Consider the following 15,355-nt stretch of genomic DNA (forward strand, 5'->3'; position numbering starts at 1 on the left):
GCCTGATGTTACGGGCGGAGAGCCACACCAAGTCGCCAGGAGCAAAGGTCGGGGCGGGGCGCCGATGAGCATCAGCGGAGGACCTCATTCTCTCCTTAGAGGCCCGAATGGCATCCTGAGTGCGGTCCCAAATATCCCGTGCCTCCACAGCCCAGTCTGCCACCCTGGAGTCGGCGGAAGACACGGGCATAGGCACAGGTACCCGTGGATGCTGACCATAGTTGAGGAGGAATGGGGTTTGTCCAGTGGAGTCGGCAACGGCGTTGTTCAGTGCAAACTCTGCCCATGATAGCAAGGATGCCCAGTCATCCTGCCTGGCTGAAACAAAATGTCGCAGGTATGTGACCAAGGTCTGGTTGGCCCTCTCTACCAACCCATTCGTCTCGGGATGATAAGCGGAAGAGAGATTCAACTCAATACTGAGAAGACGACAGAGCTCTCTCCAGAACCGAGACGCAAACTGGGGACCCCGGTCACTGACAATTTTGTCTGGCATACCATGTAGGCGGAAGATATGTCTGATGAACAACGCTGCCAAGGCCCGTGCAGAAGGTAACCGCGGCAGCGGCACCAAATGCACCATTTTTGAGAAATGATCGGTGATGACCCAAATGATGGTACAGCCGCGAGACTTGGGCAAACCCACAACAAAGTCCATCCCGACCATCTCCCAGGGCCTATCTGCCACCGGCAAGGGATAGAGCAAACCAGCTGGCCTTTGACGCGGAGATTTATTTTTGGCGCAGGAGACACACGCCAGAACATAATCCCTGACATCCCGGACCATATGCGGCCACCAGTACGTCCTCGCCAGTAGCTCAGATGTCCTCTTTGTCCCAAAGTGTCCACCCACCCTGGACGAATGAGCCCAAGAGAGAACCTCCGGTCGCAAATTAATGGGCACAAAAGTCTTGCCCGGAGGCACAGACTCTAGCGAAACCGGCGCCACAGTTCTCAGGCTCTCGGAAGGGACAATAAGCCGAGGCTCCTCTTCCTCCTCCTCAGTTGACATAAGGGAGCGAGAGAGAGCGTCAGCACGGATATTCCTCTCCCCGGCGAGATAATGAAGGGAAAAGTGGAACCGGGAGAAGAACAGGGACCATCTGGCCTGGCGAGAATTTAGCCGCTGGGCTGTCTGCAAATAGACCAAATTTTTGTGGTCCGTGTAAACTTGGAAGGGAAACCGCGCACCTTCCAGAAGGTGTCTCCACTCCGAAAAGGCCAACTTCATTGCTAGCAACTCCCTGTCCCCGATGGAGTAGTTCCTCTCCGCTGGCGTGAAGGTCTTGGAGAAGAAGAAGCATGGATGCTTCCGACCTTGAGCATCCTTTTGGTAGAGGACTGCTCCAGCACCAACGGACGAGGCATCCACCTCCAGTAGGAATGGCTTATCCACATCGGGACGATGTAAGATGGGAGCGCTAGCAAAGTGGGACTTAGTAGAAGTGAAGGCCTTGGAGACCTCTTCCGACCACAATTTGGGATTCGCTCCCTTCTTGGTGAGGGCTACCAAGGGAGCCACCAGAGTTGAGAAGTGGGGAATGAACTGGCGGTAATAGTTTATGAACCCCATAAAGCGCTGCACCGCTTTAAGAGAATGGGGCTCTTGCCAGTCCATCACAGCCTGTAGTTTGGCAGGATCCATAGCCAATCCCTGGGCGGAGATGATATAGCCCAGGAAAGGTAAGGACTCCTGCTCAAACACACACTTCTCCAACTTTGCGTAAAGAGAGTTTGCCCGTAGGAGGTCGAAGACTCTGCCAACATCTCTCCGGTGGGAGTCAATATCTGGAGAAAAGATGAGAATATCATCCAGATAGACTACAACCGAGGTGGAAAGCATATCCCGGAAGATGTCGTTGACAAAGTCTTGAAAAACGGCAGGTGCATTACAGAGCCCGAAGGGCATCACCAGATACTCATAGTGCCCATCTCTGGTGTTAAATGCCGTTTTCCACTCGTCCCCCTCACGGATGCGAATCAGGTTGTAAGCACCCCGCAGATCAAGTTTCGTAAACACTCTAGCTCCCCGAAGCCTATCGAAAAGCTCAGATATCAACGGCAAAGGGTACTTGTTCTTAACTGTGATAGCATTAAGACCCCTGTAGTCTATGCATGGACGTAGTTCTCCATTCTTCTTCTGCACGAAGAAGAACCCTGCCCCAGCAGGTGACACTGACTTCCTAATGAACCCTCTTGCCAGATTCTCTTGTATGTACTGAGACATTGCCTCCGTTTCCGGGAGAGATAATGGATAGACTCGACCCCGGGGAGGCTCAGCACCAGGCAAGAGATCGATAGGACAGTCATAGGGGCGATGGGGCGGAAGGGTCTCCGCCGCCTTCTTGGAGAACACGTCTGCATAAGACCAATATTGCTTGGGGAGAGAGGATAGATCTGCGGGTACCTCAGTAGTAGCAACCTGAACGCACTCTCGGTGACACCTACCACCACATGATTCACCCCATCCCAGAATTCTGCCTGAGGACCACTCGATGTGAGGAGAGTGGTACCGTAGCCAAGGTATCCCCAACAGGACCTCATCAATACCCTCAGGAATGACGAGCAGAGAAATAATCTCCTGATGGGATGGCGACAGGGACAGAGTAACAGGGATGGTCTGATGTGTTATCTGTGCGGGGAGTGTCGACCCATTCACCACTCGTACCGTTACTGGTTGGGATAGCATAACCAGGGGTATTGCGTGACGTTGGGCGAAGGCAGAAGACATAAAATTGCCCTCCGCCCCAGAATCCACGCAGAGGTCTACCGAGTGGGAGGATGAGCCAAAGGTAATTGTCCCCTTAAAGGACAATTTGGAGGCAAACGTCGCAGTGTCTAGTGCACCTCCACCTACTACCACTAGACGCTGACGTTTCCTCGACCGCTGATGACATCTGGTGGCAAGATGTCCTGACTGTTGGCAAACCTGGCAACCCTGGAGTGCACGAGCAGTCTGGGACTTAGATCCCGCTCGTGACACCACCTTAGGTTCCTGGAACTCAGGAGCCTGAACTGGAGATTCCAAAGGTTTGGCGAAGGTGGGAGCCAGCCGAAACCTCTGCCTACACTGGGCTCGCTCTAACCTCCGCTCGTGAAAACGGAGGTCAGTGCGAGTAGATACTGCTATTAACTCCTCCAGTGTGGCGGGAATCTCCCTAGTGGCCAGAGCGTCCTTAACGTGGTCAGCCAGCCCCCTCCAAAATATAGGGATAAGGGCTTTATCTGACCACTCCAGCTCAGATGCCAGAGTGCGGAAATGGACGGCAAAAAGGCTGACCAAGGACGAGCCCTGAGTCAGTGCCAACAGTTGGAGCGCCGTGTCATGGGTGACACGAGGTCCTAGAAAGACCTGTTTCAGAGTGCTCAGGAATAACGGAGCACTCTGCACCACATGATCGCCACGCTCCCACAGCGGCGTAGCCCTGCAACGCCCTGTCCGACAATAAGGAAATTATAAAGCCCACCTTAGCCCGCTCTGTAGGGAAACGAGAGGCCAGAAGCTCGAGATGTATTGAGCACTGACTCACGAAACCCCTACAGGACTTACTGTCACCAGAAAATTTCTCTGGTAGCAGGAGGCGAGATAGCGTCGGTACAGGAGCGGCAGTGGACAAGGTAGCTGCAGCCACACTTGCAGCCTGAACAGCGACAGCAGTAACATCCACAGCTGAGGTTGAACGCTCAAAAGCCGCCAACCTTCCCTCCAGCTGCTGGATGTACCGCTGTAAACGCTGATCGTCCGCCATTTTACTAGCCAGACCCTGGCGCTAGTATTCTGTTAGGACTGGCGGAACGCACCAAGACAGATGATAAAGGTGCGTTCGCAGTCCGGGGTCCACCGTGCAGGTGAGAACCTGCTGCTAGCAATTAGCAGACAATATGGCGGTACACTAAAGTATACACGCGTGGGTTAAACCTCGCCCAGCGTGAAGAAAGCGATCCTGTTAATTCACAGGACCGCAGTACCGCACTAGTGCGCGAGCAAGTGGTCAGCGGACTTAACCCCAGAAGGGATTGGAGCCCGATTAGACCCTTGCTGGCGTAACACCGCAACTGGGTGTGTAGAGAACCTTAAGCAATCTATGTGCACAAGAGTGCGAGCGATGCCGCACTAACGGACGCCACTAACCACCCAGACTCGGGTATGGAAAGCGCAAGGCAGGCGCACGGCGCCGTACTGGCAGGCACAGCTACAGGACGCTGTGATGTGTGTTAGTGCTGTAGGCTAAGTCGGGCGCTAGGTAGCAGCCATACACCTTCCGCGAACAGACATTCAATAGGGTAGGGGTTTCCAAGGACGACTTGCACTCACAACATACACACATAAGCAATTGTAAGACAATACTAGCGCATGGCCGTGCGGTCATGCGCAGTTTATAAAGCAGCAGCACAGGAAGTGGCCACAGCACTTTTGCCCTTCTAGGACCTGCCAAGAGGACCAATGGAATGTGCTGCAGAGACTGAGCACATGACCCTCGATCTCCAACGGGAGACCTTACGCTGGGCATGCTCAGTACATGCAGACAAGGACTTAGTCCCAGAGAAGTCCGCTCGCTGCTGACCAGCACTGACTTTAAAGGCAGAGACTGGAGAAGCAGCACTAACTCTCAGAACAGAGTGAGAATGAGCAAGACGCTGGGACCGACGTCCTTGCTGAGCAGGCTCCACTGCGGCTGGACAAGAATGGGAGACCGCAGCGGAAGTGGCTCGAGATTCCCCCTGTGCAGAAGCGGGAACTCGACCCCTAACACACTGCCTGCAATGCATCCTCTTTAATTGTGAGCAGAGAGGATTTCAGAATGCAGAGAAGCAGGATGGTGACGCTAATTATGGCGTCTTCGCCACTCACCATCTTGGTGCAGTCCACAAAGTTTTTGATGATGGTACATATGTCTGACATCCATGTTCACTCCTGAGGTCTTATGTGTGGAGTCTGAACTGAATAACGACGGCCTTGTTGATGCTGGTAGTCAACAACTGCCCTCTTCTGCTCACAAATCCTTTCCAACATATGCAGTGTAGAGTTCAAATGCGTGGGGACATCACACACCAATTGGTGAGCTGGAAGATGCAAACGCTGCTGCAGTGCGGCTGAAACTGCAGCTGACTTTCTAAAATGGGCAGACAGGCTTTCACAAGCAGATTTCGCAGCTCCGGGGAGCTTTTGAGAAAACGTTGAATGACGAGGTTAAGCACATGGGCCAGGCAGGGTACGTGTGTGAGATCACCTAGCCTCAGAGCCGCCACCAGGTTCCGGCCATTGTCATACACGACCATGCCTGGCTGTAGGTTCAGCGGTGTCATCCAAACATCTGACTGCTCTTTCAGCGCTGTCCACAACTCTTCAGCATTGTGCGGTTTGTCACCTAAGCAGATTAGCTTCAGCACAGCCTGTTGCTGTTTGGCTGATGCAGTGCTGCAGTGCTTCCAGCTTCTGACTGATGTGCTTCTTTCAGAGATTGAGGCTGAAGATGAGGAGGAGGTGCAGGAGCTGTAGACTGTGTGGGCAACCCTGATTGATGTAGGGCCCGCAATCCTCAGCGTCGGGAGGATGTGTTCCATCCCAATTTCCTACTGGGTCCCGGCTTCCACTATGTTAACCCAGTGTGCCTTCAGTGAGATGTATCATCCCTGCCCACAAGCACTTGTCCATGTGTCCGTGGTTACGTGGACATTCTCAGTAACAGCATTGTTGAGGACACAGGTAATGTGGGACACGTGCTGGTGTAATGACGGTATAGCACACTGGGAGAAGTAGTGGCTACTGGGGACCGAGTACCTTGGGATGGCTGCCACCATCAGATTGTGGAAAGCTTCCGTCTCAACGAGCATAAAAGACAACATTTTGAGCGCAAGCCGACGAGAAATGTTAGAATTTAGTACTGTGGCCTGTGGGGCGTTGGCTGGGTATTTCTGCTTGCGTTCCAATGACTGGGGTATAGACAACTGAAGGCTGTGCTGGGATAAGGACGTGGACAGGCTTGATGATGGTGCTGGTTGACTGTGGGCAACAACAGGTGCAGGGCACAAGGCAACTTTGCTTGCACCGTGGACTGGGGATTGGCTTCTACGCAAAATAGTGGAAGAAGCAGTGGTGTCACCTGCAAACAGTGTTCCTGGAGCCTGGAGTTCAGCCCACATAGTCAGGTGCTTTGCTGCCATGTGCCTGATCATGCTGGTGGTGGTCAGGCTGGTAGTTTTGCTACCCCTGCTGATGTGGGCATGGCAGGTGCTGCAAATGGCCTGTTTGGGGTTATCGGCGGAGTCTTTAAAAAAATAACCAGACTCCGGAAGATCTAACAGTTGGAATGGCACCTTCCATCATGTTGATGTTACGGGGAATGGATGCACGCCTTCTGTCTGCGGCCACCACACTGCTTGTTCCGCCTGTTGGGGTGCTATGCCTCCTTCCCCATGTGTGCTGCTGTCCTCACTCTGCATGTCCTCCTGCCAGGTTGGGTCAGTTACTCTATCATCCACCACCATGTCTTCCCCATCCGTACCCTGCTGCTCCTCCTGACTTTCTGGCAATTGTGTCTCATCATCGTCCACCTCTTGTGACACTTTCCCACCGTCGCCTTCATGTGACTGTGGCTGCTCAAATATTTGGGCATCACTACATACGATCTCATCTTGCCCCACTTCAAGTTGAACGGCCGAGAGTCCGAAGTCTTTAAAGGGAAAAGTGAACAGCTCTTCAGAGTGTCCAAGTGTGGAATCAGTTGTCTCAGGGCTTTCAGCATGGTGGGAGGAAGGAGGAACAGGGTGAGTAATATGAGGTCCACACTCATGGCTACTCAGACTTGACAGTGTGAAGAAGTGGTGGTGGTGGTGGCTAAGTGACTGGAAGCATTATCCGCTATCCAACCAACAACCGTTTAACACTGCTCTGGCTTCAGTACTGGTGTGCTGTGGTCCCCTAGAAACTGGGACAGAAAGGTTGAGCGAGAAGATGTTGGTCTTTGTTGTGGCCCACTTTCAGCTTGGCCAAAGCCTTGTCCTCTGCATGCACCATCATCATCACATCCACTTCCCAATCCCTTGCCCCTTGCCTTGCCCATTTTAAATGGACTACTGAACTATTTTAAAAGTTCAATACAAATGTATTAATTTTGAAAAAACTTATAAATGATCAGTATGCCTGAAAAGCAACTATTTGGAGACCACAGATAGACCAGGCAGCTGAGTGAGATAACAGACTGTTTCAATATGTGGCCTGTTTTTTGGTATTAAAGTTTTTTACTACAAAATACTGTATAGACCAAGGCTAGCAGACAAAAAAAGCAATGTATGCCTGGAAAGTGAGGATTTTGACACCACAGAAACACCAGGTGTCTGTCGGAGATAACAGATTGCTTCAATATGTAGCAGTTTTTTTTTTGTTTTAACATTTTTTACCGCAAAATACTGTATGGACCATGGCTAGCAGACAAAAAAAGGCAATCTATGCCTGCAAAGCAAGGATTTTGACACCACAGATACACAGGACGTCTGACGGAATAACAGACTTTTTGAATAGGTGGCCTGTTTTTTGGTTTTAAATTTTTTTTAACCACAAAATACTGTGTAGACCAAGGCTAGCAGACAAAAAAATGCAATGTATGCCTGAAAAGCAAGAATTTGGAGACCACAGATAGACCAGGAGTCAATCGGAGATAATAGGCTGATCAAAATGTGGCCTTGATTTTTTTTGCCCCACCAAAATTGTGTCAATAAAGTTACACTTTAAAAAAAATTGGAGTACTAAAATTGTTAAATGTTTAACGCAATGATATGCAATGCTTGTAACATACAAATCATAGTGATAAATATAAGAACTCTAGCTACATAGTGGATGCTTTCCTGAAACGGAAAGTACTTGCAAGCAGCATAATACAAAGAATAGAAGGTTTACCCAGAATCCTTTGCAGTAGGCGGAGCTATGCAAATCATCTCTTTCCACCCCTGTCTAATCCACAGCGCTTGGAACCGCCAAGCGTGCAATGCTGCGGATTAGTTTCTAAATTTACACAGCCAACCAATTCCTACCTGTGGACACGTGTTTCGGGCTTTAGGCCCTCATCAGCACAGGGCTTGAATTGGATGGCTGTATGGCGTGGGGCTCGGTGAGCAAGCGATACATATATGCTAGCCACCTTAGGGAGAGACCCAAGTTGGGCTAAATGTAGCGGGACGAAAGAGACCGAAAAGCCCTCTACATAAAGGAAATACATAGTGGATGCTTTCCTGAAACGGAAAGTACTTGCAAGCAGCATAATACAAAGAATAGAAGGTTTACCCAGAATCCTTTGCAGTACGCGGAGCTATGCAAGTCATCTCTTTCCACCCCTGTCTAATCCACAGCGCTTGGAACCGCCAAGCGTGCAATGCTGCGGATTAGTTTCTAAATTTACACAGCCAACCAATTCCTACCTGTGGACATGTGTTTCGGGCTTTAGGCCCTCATCAGCACAGGGCTGGAATTGATTGGCTGTATGGAGTGGTGCTCGGTGAGCTAGCGATACATATATGCTAGCCACCTTAGGGAGAGACCCAAGTTGGGCTAAATGTAGCGGGACGAAAGAGACCGAAAAGCCCTCTACTTAAAGGAAATACATAGTGGATGCTTTCCTGAAACGGAAAGTACTTGCAAGCAGCATAATACAAAGAATAGAAGGTTTACCCAGAATCCTTTGCAGTAGGCGGAGCTATGCAAATCATCTCTTTCCACCCCTGTCTAATCCACAGCGCTTGGAACCGCCAAGCGTGCAATGCTGCGGATTAGTTTCTAAATTTACACAGCCAACCAATTCCTACCTGTGGACACGTGTTTCGGGCTTTAGGCCCTCATCAGCACAGGGCTGGAATTGGTTGGCTGTATGGAGTGGGGCTCGGTGAGCAAGCGATACATATATGCTAGCCACCTTAGGGAGAGACCCAAGTTGGGCTAAATGTAGCGGGACGAAAGAGACCGAAAAGCCCAACTTGGGTCTCTCCCTAAGGTGGCTAGCATATATGTATCGCTTGCTCACCGAGCCCCACTCCATACAGCCAACCAATTCCAGCCCTGTGCTGATGAGGGCCTAAAGCCCGAAACACGTGTCCACAGGTAGGAATTGGTTGGCTGTGTAAATTTAGAAACTAATCCGCAGCATTGCACGCTTGGCGGTTCCAAGCGCTGTGGATTAGACAGGGGTGGAAAGAGATGATTTGCATAGCTCCGCCTACTGCAAAGGATTCTGGGTAAACCTTCTATTCTTTGTATTATGCTGCTTGCAAGTACTTTCCGTTTCAGGAAAGCATCCACTATGTATTTCCTTTAAGTAGAGGGCTTTTCGGTCTCTTTCGTCCCGCTACATTTAGCCCAACTTGGGTCTCTCCCTAAGGTGGCTAGCATATATGTAGAACTGTAGCTAAATATTTTTGGGCCAGCTATAGATTTTTTGGGCAGCAACATGGTGTCCAAAAATGTTGTAAGACACTCCAAAAAATAATATAGTACCAATACAAATAGGCCAAATTTTTCTCCGTACTCACATCTGATGCCTGGGACAAATTTTTTTTTTTTAAATTGTTAGAATTTCACTCTCTTGTATGGCAATGATCTGGCTGTAGTCTGCAGTGTGGCCAAACAAATGAATGTAGAAAAAAGGGGGCTATGGATTGGTTTCTAAAAAAAATTAGCAGGTATAAGGTGTTAGGAGTCGAGTTTCCTCTGCTGCACAGGGGGAATCTCGATCCGTGTCTGCTGCGTTCTCCCATTCGGTTTCAGCCGCAGTGGGCTCTGCTCAGCGGAGGCGTCGCTCCCAGCGTCTTGCTGGGACTGATTCTGTGCAGAGGGTTACTGCTGCCTTTTCTGGCTCTCCTGTTGTACCCTGCACTGATCTGCGGCGAGCGGGCTTCTCTGGGACTAAGTCCTTATTTGCACACACTGAGCATGCCCAGGGCAAGATCTCCCGTTGGAGATCGAGGGTCACATGCTCAGGCACTGCAGCACATCCCATTGGTCCTCTTGGCAGGTCCTGAAAGGGCAAAACTTCTGTAGCTGCTTCCTGTGCTGCAACTATATAAACTGCGCATGACCGCACGGCCATGCGCTAGTATTGTCTTGTTATAATGTGTGTGTGTAGATGGATGTATGTCGATGGATGAAAGCTCCTAAGTATCCCTCCCTAGTGTTGTTGACTGCTCGCGGATGATGGTAGCTATCTAGCGCCCGACTAGCCATCTGCACGTAACACACCTCACAGCGTCCAGTTGCTGTGTCCGCCAGTACGGCGCCATGCGCTTCCTCTGCACTTTCCTTACCCAAGCCTGGGTGGTTAGTGGCGTCCGTCAGTGTGGCACCGCATGCACTCTCGTGCCTTTATACACTATTTATTAGTTTCCTTACACACCCAGTTGCGGTGTTGTGCCAGCAAGTGGTCTAATCGGACTTCAATCCTGAGTTGGGGTTGTGTTCGCTGACTTCTTGCTCGCGCTCTATGTGCGGTATCGCGGTCCTGTGACTCAACAGGATCGCTTCCTTCACGCAGGGTGAAGTTAACCTGTGCGTGTATACTTATAGTACCGTCATATAGTCCGTCTTACTAGCAGCAGGGTTTTTACCTGCACGGTGGACCTCGGACTGCGAACGCACCTAGTTTCATATCATCTATACTTGGTGCGTTCCGCCAGTCCCTAACAGAATACTAGCGCCAAGGTCTGGCTAGTAATGACGGACGATCAGCGTTCACAGCGGTACATCCAGCAGCTGGAGGGTAGGTTGGCGGCTCTAGAGCGTGCATCCTCAGCTGTGGACGTTACTGCTGTCGCTGTTCAGGCTGCAAGTGCAGTTGCAGCCAGTTTGTCCGCTGCCACCCCTGCTCCGACCTTATCCCGTCTCCCGCTTCCAGACAAGTTTGCTGGTGACAGTAAGCTATGTCGGGGATTCGTTAGCCAGTGCTCCATACATCTCAAGCTGCTGGCTGCACGTTTTCCTACGGAACGGGCGAGGGTGGGATTCATTTTGTCTCTTTTGTCGGGCAGGGCATTGGAGTGGGCAACGCCGCTTTGGGAACGTGGTGATCGTGTGGTACAGAGTGCTCCTATCTTCCTGGACGCTCTGAGGCAGGTCTTTTTGGGACCCCGTGTCACCCACAATACCACGCTCCAATTGTTGGCAATTACTCAGGCTTCGTCCATGGTCAGCCAGTTCGCCATCCTATTCCGGACTCTAGCTTCTGAGCTGGAATGGCTGGATAAAGTCCTTATTCCGGTATTCTGGAAAGGACTGGCAGATCATGTAAAGGACGCCTTGGCCACCAGGGAGATTCCTGCCACACTGGAGGAGCTTATTACTATAGCTACCCGCATCGATCTCCGTTTTAACGAGCGGAGGTTGGAGCGGACCCAGTGTAGGCAGAGGTTTCGGCTGGCTCCCACCTTTGCCAAACCTCTAGAATCTCCTGTTATGGCGTCCGACTCCCATGAGGCCATGGAGGTTTCTCGAGCTGGACCTAGGTCTCAGACCGCTCGAGTACCTGTGGTGTGTAAAAATTGACAGCAACCGGGACATTCCGCTAATAAATGTCCACGGCGGTCGGGAAAACGATCGCGTCTAGTGACCATTGCAGGAGGTTCACTGGACACAGCGGCATTTTCCTCCAAATTGTCCTTTAAAGGGACAATCCTGTTAGGCACATCCACTCTTACAGTAGAGCTTTGTGTGGATTCAGGAGCAGAAGGAAATTTTATGTCTTCTGCTTTTGCTCCACGCAGTACCTCTGGTTATGCTTGCCAAACCAGTAACTGTTAGAGTGGTGAATGCGTCGACACTTCCGTTACAGATCACACATCAGACTGTCCCTTTCACGTTAGCGATGTCCCCATCCCACCAGGAGATTATTTCCCTTCTTGTCCTTCCCGAGGGAATGGATGAGATTCTGCTGGGAATGCCCTGGCTCCGTTTCCACTCACCACATATTGAGTGGACCTCTGGGAGGATATTGGGTTGGAGTGAATCCTCTAAGGGCAGATGTGTGAAAGAGTGCGTTCAGGTTTCCACCACTGAGATACCCACAGATCTCTCTACTCTCCCCAAATACTATTGGTCTTATGCAGACGTCTTCTCCAAAAAGGCCGCGGAGACCCTTCCGCCTCACCGTCCCTATGACTGTCCTATAGATCTCTTGCCTGGAGCAGAACCTCCTCGGGGACGTGTCTATCCCCTCTCTCTCCCGGAAACGGAGGCTATGTCCAAATACATCCAGGAGAATTAGGCAAGAGGGTTTATTAGGAAGTCAGTGTCACCAGCAGGGGCAGGGTTCTTCTTAGTACAGAAGAAGAATGGGGAATTGCGTCCTTGCATAGACTACAGGGGTCTTAACGCCATCACCGTTAAGAATAAGTACCCGCTGCCCCTGATTTCTGAGCTTTTTGATAGGCTACGGGGAGCTAAGGTATTTACCAAATTAGACCTGCGGGGAGCTTATAACCTGATTCGCATCCGTGAGGGGGATGAATGGAAGACGGCGTTTAACACCAGAGATGGGCACTATGAGTATCTGGTGATGCCCTTCGGGCTCTGTAATGCCCCAGCCGTTTTCCAAGACTTTGTCAACGACATCTTCCGGGATATGCTTTCCACCTCGGTCGTAGTCTATCTGGATGATATTCTCATCTTCTCTCCAGATATTGACTCCCACCGGAGAGATGTTGGCAGAGTCTTCGACCTCTTACGGGCAAACTCTCTTTACGCAAAGTTGGAGAAGTGTGTGTTTGAGCAGGAGTCTTTACCTTTCCTGGGCTATATCATCTCTGCCCAGGGATTGGCTATGGATCCTGCCAAACTACAGGCTGTGATGGACTGGCAAGAACCCCATTCACTTAAAGCGGTGCAGCACTTTATGGGGTTCATTAATTATTACCGCCAGTTCATTCCCCATTTCTCAACTTTGGTAGCTCCCTTGGTAGCCCTCACCAAGAAGGGAGCAAATCCCAAAGTGTGGTCTGAAGAGGTCTCCAGGGCCTTTTCTTCTACTAAGTCTCATTTTGCTAGCGCTCCCATCCTACATCGTCCCGATGTCGATAAGCCGTTTATAATGGAGGTGGATGCCTCTTCCGTTGGTGCTGGAGCAGTCCTCTTCCAAAAGGATGCTCAAGGTCGGAAGCATCCGTGCTTCTTCTTCTCCAAGACCTTCACACCAGCGGAGAGGAATTATTCCATCGGGGACAGGGAGTTGCTAGCGATGAAATTGGCTTTCTCAGAGTGGAGACATCTCTTGGAGGGGGCTCGTTTTCCCTTTCAAGTTTTTACAGACCACAAAAATTTGCTATATTTGCAAACAGCCCAGCGGCTAAATTCTCGCCAGGCCAGATGGTCCTTATTCTTCTCCCGATTCCACTTCATCCTCCATTATCTCGCTGGGGAGAAGAATATTCGAGCTGATGCTCTTTCTCGCTCTGTTGTGTCATCTGAGGAGGAGGAAGGAGAGCCTCGGCTTATTGTTCCTTCTGAGAGCTTGAGAACCGTGGCTCCGGTGTCGCTTGAGTCTGTACCTCCGGGCAAGACTTTTGTGCCCATAAATTTGCGACCGGAGGTTCTCTCTTGGGCTCATTCCTCCAGGGTGGGTGGACACTTTGGGACAAAAAGGACATCTGAGCTGCTGGCGAGGACGTACTGGTGGCCGCATATGCTCCGAGATGTCAGAGATTATGTTCTGGCGTTTGTCTCATGTGCCAAAAATAAGTCTCCTCGACAACGGCTGTCTGGGTTACTCTATCCCTTGCCGGTGGCAGACAGGCCCTGGGAGATGGTCGGGATGGACTTTGTAGTGGGTTTGCCCAAGTCTCGCGGCTGTACCGTCATTTGGGTTATTACCGATCATTTCTCGAAAATGGTGCATTTGGTGCTGCTCCCATGGTTACCTTCTGCACGGGCCTTGGCAGCGTTGTTCATAAGACACATCTTCCGCCTACACGGCATGCCAGACAAAATTGTCAGTGACCGGGGTCCCCAGTTTGCGTCTCGGTTCTGGAGAGAGCTTTGTCGTCTTCCCAGCATTGAGTTAAATCTCTCTTCCGCATATCATCCCGAGACGAATGGGTTGGTAGAGAGGGCCAATCAGACTTTGGTCACATATCTACGACATTTTGTTTCTGCCAGGCAGGATGACTGGGCATCTTTATTACCATGGGCAGAGTTCGCCCTTAATAATGCTGTAGCCGACTCCACCGGTCAGACTCCTTTCCTCCTTAATTACGGCCAGCATCAGCGGGTTCCTGTGCCTATGCCCGTGTCCTCTGCTGACTCCAGGGTGGCAGACTGGGCAGTGGAGGCACGGGACATTTGGGACCGCACTCAAGATGCCATTCGGGCCTCGAAGGAGAGAATGAGGTCCTCCGCCTATGCACATCGGTGCCCTGCCCCGACCTTTGCTCCTGGCGATTTAGTGTGGCTCTCCGCCCGTAACATCAGGCTGCGTGTAGAGTCCACTAAGTTTGCACCTCGCTACTTGGGTCCCTTCAAGGTCCTCGAACAGGTTAATCCTGTGGTCTACCGTCTGGCCCTTCCTCCTCGCCTTGGTATCACCGACACCTTTCATGTGTCCCTCCTTAAGCCCGTATACATGTCTCGGTTTTCTGAATCATCTGCCGAGACATCGGGTTCGTCTACGGACGATTTCGAGGTGAACGCTATTTTGGGGTGCAAGGTGGTACGTGGCAAAAAATTTTATTTGGTGGACTGGAAGGGTTATGGTCCTGAGGACAGGTCCTGGGAGCCTGCTGAGCACATTCGGGCTCCGCAGCTCATTGCTGCCTTCGAGCGTAGCGAGGCCCAAGGGGGGGGGCTCTAGGGGAGTGTAATGTTAGGAGTCGAGTTTCCTCTGCTGCACAGGGGGAATCTCGATCCGTGTCTGCTGCGGTCTCCCATTTGGCTTCGGCCGCAGTGGGCTCTGCTCAGCGGAGGCGTCGCTCCCAGCGTTTTGCTGGGACTGATTCTGTGCAGGGGGTTACTGCTGCCTTTTCTGGCTCTCCTGTTGTACCCTGCACTGATCTGCGGCGAGCGGGCTTCTCTGGGACTAAGTCCTTATTTGCACACACTGAGCATGCCCAGGGCAAGATCTCCTGTTGTTGATCGAGGGTCACATGCTCAGGCACTGCAGCACATCCAATTGGTCCTCTTGGCAGGTCCTGAAAGGGCAAAACTTCTGTAGCTGCTTCCTGTGCTGCAACTATATAAACTGCGCATGACCGCACGGCCATGCGCTAGTATTGTCTTGTTATAATGTGTGTGTGTAGATGGATGTATGTCGATGAATGAAAACTCCTAAGTATCCCTCCCTAGTGTTGTTGACTGCTCGCGGATGATGGTAGCTATCTAGCACCCGAC

The sequence above is a fragment of the Ranitomeya imitator genome, chromosome 4, assembly GCF_032444005.1.
Source record: "Ranitomeya imitator isolate aRanImi1 chromosome 4, aRanImi1.pri, whole genome shotgun sequence".
Lineage (NCBI taxonomy): Eukaryota > Metazoa > Chordata > Amphibia > Anura > Dendrobatidae > Ranitomeya > Ranitomeya imitator.